This window comes from Nuphar pumila, chromosome 3 (assembly GCF_984573655.1).
Source record: "Nuphar pumila chromosome 3, dmNupPumi1.hap1.1, whole genome shotgun sequence".
In the NCBI taxonomy this organism is placed as follows: Eukaryota; Viridiplantae; Streptophyta; class Magnoliopsida; order Nymphaeales; family Nymphaeaceae; genus Nuphar; species Nuphar pumila.
In genome coordinates, this window is record NC_143251.1 from 31239596 (window position 1) to 31249571 (window position 9976).

General features: G+C 37.3%; 1 pseudogene; it reads left to right on the forward strand.

The window, feature by feature from the left end:
* The window catches only part of LOC149842491 (protein S-acyltransferase 21-like), a 76183-nt pseudogene extending 68174 nt beyond the window's left edge, over positions 1-8009 (forward strand).
* The last annotated feature ends 1967 nt before the right edge of the window (positions 8010-9976 follow it).

Genomic DNA, 9976 nt, shown 5'->3' on the forward strand with positions numbered 1-9976 from the left:
AGCACACATCTATATTCTTTTTAATTGCTCAGCGATCGACCCATACATCGAGTAAGTATATGTATATGCAATTCAATTATAAATCCTTTTATGTTCTATATGTGGATATATGACTCGGTAATATAAGTATTTGTGGTTTGCAGACGATTTGATCTAGAGTTGCGAAACGAAGTTTCACATCTCACTGATGCAGAAGTACAAAAAAAACGTGAAACTAAGTTTGTGGAGTGGTTGAAACAGTTGGTAAAGAAGCTAACATAAATTTTGTACTTATAAACAACACTAAGTTACTTAATTGATCGTGATCACAATCATTGTTTATGTGTGTGCGTAGGTTCGCAATGGTGATGTTAAAGATCAAGGAATATGTGATTTAGAAAATGGTTCGACCAAAGTTGTGCAATGCTACAACGGGTATATCGTAAATGGTTATCGATTCCATACAAAAGACTACGGTATAAACAAATCAACGATAAATAGTGGCGTGTGTGTCAAGGGTAGCAGCTACGGTGAAAATGAACATGATTACTACGGTGTTATAGAGGAAATAATGGAGTTGACTTACTTAGGCATGAATAACAGGGTTACGGTATTCAAGTGTCATTGGTTTGATCCAACTGCAACAAGACTCGACAAAGCTTCAGGCATTGTGGAGGTGAATCATAAATCCAGGTTTGGAACATATGAACCATTCATATTAGCCTCGCAAACTCAACAAGTTTATTATACTTCATATCCGAGTATAAAAAAGTCAGATAGAAATGAATGGTGGGCAGTTTGCAAGGTGAAATCCAAACTATACCCCGAGTATGATCAGTTACAGGAAGATGAGTTAGCTGAAGACAGTGATTACTATCAATCAGATGATGTCTGTGACTTCGCTTATGGTCACGATGTTGTGCATGATATGCATGTCATATCTCCATTGGCTGATGAAACATTCATAGAGGAATGTGATTCAAATGATGTACCAAGTGGATGGGCAAACAATGAAGAAGAAGAAGAAGAAGAAGAAGAAGAAGAAGAAGAAAGTCAAACTAGTGACGAGGAAGAATTCTCAAGCTAGTGAGCAAAATCTTATACTACAAACCTCTATTTAAATGCATTGTAATACTTGATGTGAGTTGTATTGCAATACTTGGTGTGAATGATTAAAAAATTTATTTCAATGTATTGTAATACTTGATACGAATGATTCGAATGCATTGTAATACTTGATGTGAATGATTTCAATTATCTGAATGTATTATAATTTATGCAATTAACGAATGATTTGAATTAGTGCAATACTTGATGTCAATGATTTGAATTATTTGAATGCATTGCAATGCTTGATGTGAATGACTTGAATACATTGTAATACTTGATGTGAATTATTTGAATGTATTGTATGACATATGTTATTTGTTAGAATATGGTTCGTGGAGGTTATAGTGGTCGCTCATCCAGTAGTAGCCAGGCTCAACCTTCATCTTCACGGGCTCCTGTGATAGGTATATCATATAACTAATTAGATGCTTGATTAGTTCAAATGCACATTCTGAGAACTTGGTGTGTATTTTTTTACAGATGATGTTGCGCCTGTACACGACCCACCTACACCAGTTGATCGCACAAGTCAACAGCCAACACAGGAAACAGGGTCTTCTCAGGCTGGCACAAGAAGACTCATTCGAATAGTGTATATCGATAATCGACCGTAAGTATTTTGTTTTCAATTATTGCATATCTTTTAAATATTTTATATTGATATTTACTGTGTAACAATTCATGTGCAGCACGAGGTTTGAGCCACAAGAAGTAGTACGGGAGATTAGAAATTCACTTCTTCAACATCTACCAGGACCAGTTGCTCAATGGAAAGAGTACCCAAAGGAGGTGTTAGACAGATTGTGGTCATCATTCATGGTATACAGTTGTTCCTCATAGTTAATGTGTTTCATATTTAATTTATTTAAGCAATGTCTACTAACTTTCTGAAAATATTTGTAGGCTTCGAATCGCTTTGCAACTACGGTGGAAGAAAATGATGCAAGGAAGGTGTGGCAGAAGGTGGCTGCCAATCGATTTGCAGACATGCTGCACACTATGAAGACTGCAGCAAAAAAAGCATCTGGCGTAGTAGATGATCCATTACTGTGGAAGGGCCATGGTCCTATTACTATCAGGAGAGATTACTGGGATGAAATGTGCGATATGTGGGCGGGAGATGCATTTAAAAATCGCTCTGCGAAGGCTTCACAAAATCGATCGAAGATGCCCGAAGCCCATCTACACACAGGTGGATCTAAGACATTTGGGAGCCACCTAAAGAAAATGGTAACTCATCAATATATAATATTAATTTTATAAGTATTGTTGCAAATTTGTGTACTAAATCTTTTGTCATTTAACTTCGCAGGAAGCAGAAAAAGGAGGCAGTGTACCATATAAGGATGTGTTTGTAGAAACACATAAACGGAAGACCACGGGAGTCTTCGTATCAGAGAAGGCGAGAACGACAACGGTATGTATTAATTCTATTAATAATCATTGCAATATATATGCAAGTTATCATAATGTTATCATTAATTATTAATGAATACTTTAAACATTATTTTGTAGGAGGCATATGAGCAACAGATGGTAGAGCGATATGGCGAAGACGCTACTCAGCATCCATCATTTGATCCTACAGCATGGGTGACTGCAGCAGGTGAACCCAAAAAAGGTCGCGTGTTCGGGTTTGGGAGTAATATGAACACTTCACCAGTTATTGGTTCTTCCAGTTACGGCTCACCGACTTCTTGCGCCGACATAAGCTCCAAGCAGCCGACTATTCTTTCCGGTGATGATGTACGCGAGATCATTAATGAATCACTGAATAACTACTTCCAATACACCGTCGCCCCCTTTCTCCGAAATGAGATCAAGGCCGCTGTTCAGGATAGGGGATCTTCGATTCCAGGTCCCTCTCAGGTATAATCACATATATAGTTTTTTTGACTGTCTTAAAGCACATCTGAGCATGGTAGAATCACATATAGAGTTTTTCTAGATGCCTTAGAACACATATGAACATGCTATAATCACATATTCAATTTTTTTACTGCCTTAGCACACATATGAGCATGATAGAATCACATATAAAGTTGCTTTGCCTGCCTTAGAGCACATATGAGCATGCTATATTCACATATTCAATTTTTTTACTGCCTTAGCACACATACGAGCATGATCGAATCACATATATAGTTTTTTGCCTGCCTTAAAGCACATCTGAGCATGGTAGAATCACATATAGAGTTTTTTTATATGCCTTAGAACACATATGAACATGCTATAATCACATATTCAATTTTTTGACTGCCTTAGCACACATATGAGCATGATAGAATCACATATATATATATTTAACTTTTTGTCTGTCTTAGAGCACATATGAGCATGATAGAATCACATATAAAGTTTTTTTGATTGCATTAGAACACATAAGCATGCTATAATCACATATTCAGTTTTTTTACTGCCTAAGAACACATATGAGCATATTATAATCACATATTCTATTTTTTGACTGCCTTAGCACACATATGAGCATGCTATAATAACATATAGAGTTTTTTAACTGCCTTAGAACACATATGAACATGTTATATATCATTTATGATAGAATCACATATAAATTTTTTGGCTTTGCCTGCCTTAGAGCACATATGAGCATGCTATATTCACATATTCAATTTTTTTACTGCCTTAGCACACATACGAGCATGATCGAATCACATATATAGTTTTTTGCCTGCCTTAAAGCACATCTGAGCATGGTAGAATCACATATAGAGTTTTTTTATATGCCTTAGAACACATATGAACATGCTATAATCACATATTCAATTTTTTGACTGCCTTAACACACATATGAGCATGATAGAATCACATATAGAGTTTTTTTATTGCCTTAGATCACACATGAGCACATGATAGAATCACATATAGTGTGTAATTTATTTCATTATATTTTGTTTATCAATACTGACTGTTCTTTTCTTGTGTAGGCTGCTAGCGATAATCCGGGTAGTGGAGCTGAAGGGACAGATAAAGACGATGAACAAGAAGACGCACAAAATCTTGGCGATGATTAGAGGACTGTGTTGAAGAAGTTCTATTTTTTTTATTTTTCCTAATTGTAATTGTTGAATTGTAAATAATTAAACTTCTTAGTTTTAAGGTGGAACGATTAATTATTATAGATACTTGTTATATGAATTTTTTTGTGTGGTTTGTTTTTTATTTACAGGAAATATAAATTGTACAAGAAATATAAATTGTACAGTTCTCGGTAATTAATTTTTAAATAAATTTTTTTTTATTTTTTTTCGTTTTTGCGACGGATTAGCGACGGATGATTCCGTCGCTATTCATATTAATCTAGCGACGGCTTAGCGACGAAATTAAATCCATCGTCACGCCGTGGTCGCCGTTTAGTACCGGCGGATTGGCGACGGAATATAGCGCTCGTTATTCCGTCGCAATTAGCGACGGACTTGGCGACGGAATTATTCCGTCGCCAGTTAGCGTCGAAATATTCGCGACGTAAGCATACTATCGCCGCGTTGTCGCTAATCCGTCGCTAACATGGTTATCGACGGATTAGCGACGGAATGTGGTCGTCGCTAATCTACTGCTTTGTTGTAGTGAACAAACATCAAATATCATGGTGTGAAAGTGCCATGCTGGCACAAGTGGGCGCCAGTTTTTCCCACCACCTACCACTTTTGATGTGCAAATCCTTCCACCCCCTCTCCATATGAAAGCATTCTAGGAAGGCTGAGCTGGCAGGTTTTTTCAGAAAATCCATGCTCCTTCCCATGGAAGGCCGCCCTTCCTGCCCATCTGACTGAAACAAATGGGCCCTTAATGAGATGGGTACTCATATAGAGGCACTTATTCCTTTCGAAGGCATTATTTATTAACTTTCCTTGGCATTGTGGGTACCTATTCATGCAGCAGTCTGTCATTTCTTTAAACTGATTAAAGCTGCTCCATGTTTCATATCTAGTCCATAGTCACATAATGATATTGGTGAGGGTTTTTCATGGAGTAAAAATATGTGTTTTTGCCCAGAAAATCTCAAAAGTTTTTTTAACTTAACAGTAAGTTGAAAAATTAAAAATAAAAATTTCATGAAGATATCTACATATGATTATGATTTGACATGATATTTTTATTTTGAAGCTTTTCTCAATTTATTGCTGTACTATTGGATTAAAAAAATCCTGTAAAAAACGTGATAAATTAGAAAAGGCAATATTTGTGCTGTTATCCAGCCTCCATATTGATTGTTTGATATACTGATCATCACATAATTCATGTTTATCTTTATTAATAAGCTTATTCTTGCTCCGAGTACTATCTTTTTTCTCTCATTGGTGTCTTTTTGGCAGGCTTTATGTACGGCTGTATCCTTTCTTGCTTCTATACCTCTGGGAGGGCTGTTCTTTTTCCATATGATACTGATCCGAAAGGTCTCCTTTGGTGAAAATTCTTTGCAAAACTCTCTCTCTACACCATTAATATTCTATTCAGTATGAAATTTTTAATCAACAGGGTATCACCAGTTATGAGTATGTGGTGGCAATGAGAACACAAAGTGAGCCACGTGATCCCTCTGTAGATGGAGATCAGCAAAGTGTACCACCTTCGCCAACAAGTTCTGCTGCAACTGGCTTAAGTGGAGGAAGTTCTCTTGGGCTGCAATATAAGGGTGCATGGTGTACACCTCCAAGAGTATTCGTGGATCAGGTATTCTATATTTGAGTCTATGCATTTCTATTTTTTCATGCATGTGGGTTAGTTTGTCTTGTCATGAGGACTTTGCGGGCCACCTATTTGAGCCTCCAACCGGACTGAAGTCTGAGTTGGCAGTGGTTTAATATCCTCATGCAGCTCTTCGTGACTCCTGGCTCCGGATACTGGGACACAGCCATTTTTATGAAGTTTCCAATATGAATAGTATATAAGGGAACAATAGAGGGGCCAAAATGGAGTATCCATGCAACATAGCTACTAAGGCTGCTGCTAAATTCATATTGAATAAGTATGGTTAGCGTGGCATGAATCAAGTTAGTTATCAGCCGCTGACCAAGTCCCAACAGTTTCGGTAACTCTAGGTTCCTTGCCAACAGGATTTTTTGTTCTCAAATAATATCAGAAGGTTTTAGCTTTTCCACACACTGAGAAACTTCTTGGTGTTTCTCTGCATTAATCAGATAACTTTCTTTTGGGGATACTCAATCAATGCTCATCTTCCAACTGGCAAAGTTTCATGCCTTTTTATTTTTCCAAAGCAAAAAACCTACTGAGCGCCATTATTTAACGAGTCTTGATTACTTAAAAATGGTTAAAACTGTCAGTGTCATAATTCCTCAAAATTACAAATGCCATGTATACCCATGATTATCATTTCCTAAAAATGTTCATTTTGAATAAGGAACTTGCAGTACTCTCTTTTTTCTTTCCATTTCCCTGAATTGATAATGTCTCATTTTCTGAACAGCAGAAATGCATCCGAACTACTTTGAATGTCATGATGTTATCTGTGATTCCAGCAAAGTTGCAGTCATGCATTCTAGCCAGTGCATAAGCTCCTCTAGTGTGGTTGGGCGAATATGTGGAATAATGCATTTTATTCTATTAAGTTTAATCTGAGTACTTTTTTGTCTTGAAATTTTTTTCATGAAACTCATTGTGGTAGTATAATTCCAGGATGAGATAATCTCTCATTTAGGTCCTGGAAGGGTTCCCTCAACTGTTGATCCGGATGCTGTTGGTTTCCCAGACAGAGGGAAAAGATTACCCAAACGGCAGGTCAGAATTAGTGCTTGGAAATTGGCTAAATTAGATTAGATTCCAATGAGGCAATGAGAGCAGCTGCAAAAGCTAGAGCTTCATCATCTGTGCTTCGACCAATCAGTTCACGTCAGCATCCTGATTCAGGATACTGTGCAAGTGGCAATGCTAATGGTGCGAGCAGTGTCAGCACAGATTTTGGTCTCCCCAGGGATACTAAAAGTAGCCTTAGGTTATCTTTGAAGAATTCATCCCCCCCAAGTCAGGCTAGTAGGGATGATATTGAAACAGGAACTTGGAGTTTCAGCAGTCCTGCCTATACAAATAACTCGGCTGCTCCCAGTCCGCTGCCGTTAGAGCCGCCTGCTGCCTCTCCTGATGCTGACAGGATGACATTCACAGTGGGGAGACTGATGGCCAATAGAGAACATTTCAACCCAATATATCAATCATCTGCTGATGGATCACCATTGTCAACTAAGACGAATGATGTCCATGAAAGTATTGTAAGCCATAGTTTCGATGAAAAGAAGATGAGAAAGAATAGGGGCAATATAAAAGACAACCAAAGGCCTTCTGTCTTCTGGGATCCAGCAGCAGGTCGATATGTTTCAGTTCTACCATCTGGTGGAGATAACCATCCGCTGGGAAACAGATCCAGCTCCTCTCAAATTATGGGATCAGAAGTTACATCTGCTGCTGCAATTTCGAATCCAGATCCCCTGAAGTGTTCTCCTTACAAGCTTTCAGGCACAGAGGAACAATCAAAGACATTTTCAGGAACATCAATGCAGACACAGAACCTAGTTTCCACAGAGCAGTCTATCTTCTTTGGTGGTCCACTGTTAATGGTGGATGCAACAGAAAGTTCTAGACAACGTGACTTATCAAGACCTGCTCAGGAAAGTGCATCAGGTTCACGGATTCAGGAGGGAAGAATGGGGAGAGGAAGAGGGTCTGATCAGTTTCCAGTGTTTGTTCCAAAAGGTTCTGACGCATCCTATTCATCCGGATTGTCTTAAAATCTGTTTGGTTTTTTTATGATGGTATTCATCCTTGGACAGAAAGATGATAAGCAGTTGTTTTCTGTCAATAGAAACAGACGGTTGTTACCTGGATCTGGGATTGATTTTGAGGAAGAATGACGATCAATGCAGAATTTGGTGAGGTACGAGTTACATTCCATTGCGAATGAACTGGGTTTTGAGCTTCATAGCATGATCTGCTTGCTGCTCTGCATGCAAAATTCGGCTTTTTCGGTTGCGCACATCAGTAGGTGATGCACAAACATTGAGTTGCATATGGCATTGGGAATTCGACTTGAGATTAGGTTGCTTGCATCCCCAAGTGATGCACAATTGTGGAGCTGCACGTGCATGTGTAAGAAGCGCACCTGTAGAAGAATGCATAGGTTAATCCAGCATTATTAAAGTAAAAACAGGAACCCCTTTCCATGAACAAGCTTTATGGTTTCTAATCCATCAAGTGCATGATATACACTGCATTGCTTATCTTGAGGTCAGGAAATTGCCAAAAGGTTGAAGTGACTTTTGGAGAAGTGTGCTAACAACTTTATAGGTAGCCATTAAAATTGCACTAACTTTTTTTACCAAACCGGCTAGCCTTGTTCTTTTCTTAGATCACCATTATAAAAAAGCCTTGATGAGATCAAAATATATACTTCTATTTGTTTATATATTTGTTAAATTTTTGTAAATTTTTTATAAGCTCTAGTTTTATATTTTTTTATAATCTTGTACAAAGTCGTTATTTGCATGCAAGAAAAAAAATTTCATAAACAAAAAAATTAAAATTTTATTTATGACCATGGATTTCATAAAAAATTATCTAAAGCCACACAAAGATTCCAACCCTAATCACTTTTATCAATTCTAATCATGATCCTTAAACCTTAAGCTCAGCATTTTGTTGTGAAAGGTAATCTGGACATCAAAATTTTAAGCTTTTTTCACTTTTTTTTTTCAAATTTATCACTCTTTTATTGTCCCTTCCTTTTTGCTCGTTTTCAAATTGGCCAATCAATTGAATCCAAAATAAGAAGCAATCAAACCACAGAGCAATAAACTATTTCAAGGTTGAGAACTACTCAACATAAAAGGGAAAACCATGAAACAGATCTTCAATGAATGAAGGTGAAGTTCTCAATAGCATTCGAAACCAGATGAAATTCTAAGCCTTTTTCAACCTACTGAAGTCCATTTGACTTTTCTGTGGACTATAATCATCAAATGAATGAATATTTGGATTGACAAGAACATAAACAAGAAAGGGGCACAGCTAACCGACCTTCCCACTTTCATACTATCATAACCAGAAGGATCACCTCTCCCTTTTTGTTTTTTTTTTGAGGGGGTTGGGGAGGATTAAAAAAGGATCACCTCTTTTTACTTCATCAACATCACAAATCAAAAATGGAAATCTCTCTCTCTCTCTCTCTCTGCGCCCTTCCCAGGATAAATCTTTGGGGCAATTGATCCAGAAAGCTGCAAATAAAAAGACTAGATGTTTATTGGATCAAACCTGCTTTATATCCATATTTTGCTGGGAAATGAATTCTAATACCAGGAATCCAGTGGACAGTATAAATTTAAAAGCACCAGGAACTGTCACAGGACACGCCGTTTAAGGACTCGTGTCTAGCTAGGGGACACAACTGGACACACTACGACAAGGCCGGGCATGTAAGGACATCATTTTATTTTGTTTAATAGTTTTTTTAACAAACCAGGTAGATCACATCAGCGGGGCTGTTTTGAGTCTTTTGACTATCTCTGCTCATTTGATTGAACAGTTTAGGGTGCGGGCACACCATCCAACTCTCTCTCTCTCTATCTATCTATCTATCTATCTATCTATCTATCTATCTATCTATCTATCTATCTATATATTTTATATATATATATATATATATTGGGAGCTGTATTATTTCATGGCAATTTGATTTATTGAAACTTCAGAAATAAATTTGATTATTTCTGCATGCCTTGTTGAAAGATCAACTTTCATAATTATGCAAAGGTCCGATTCTGAAATGGTTATACTTATAGATTAAAAGTAGGATATTTCTTCTTCTTTTAGAATAAACGTTACAACAATATAACATCTGGCTATAGAATGGTCATGC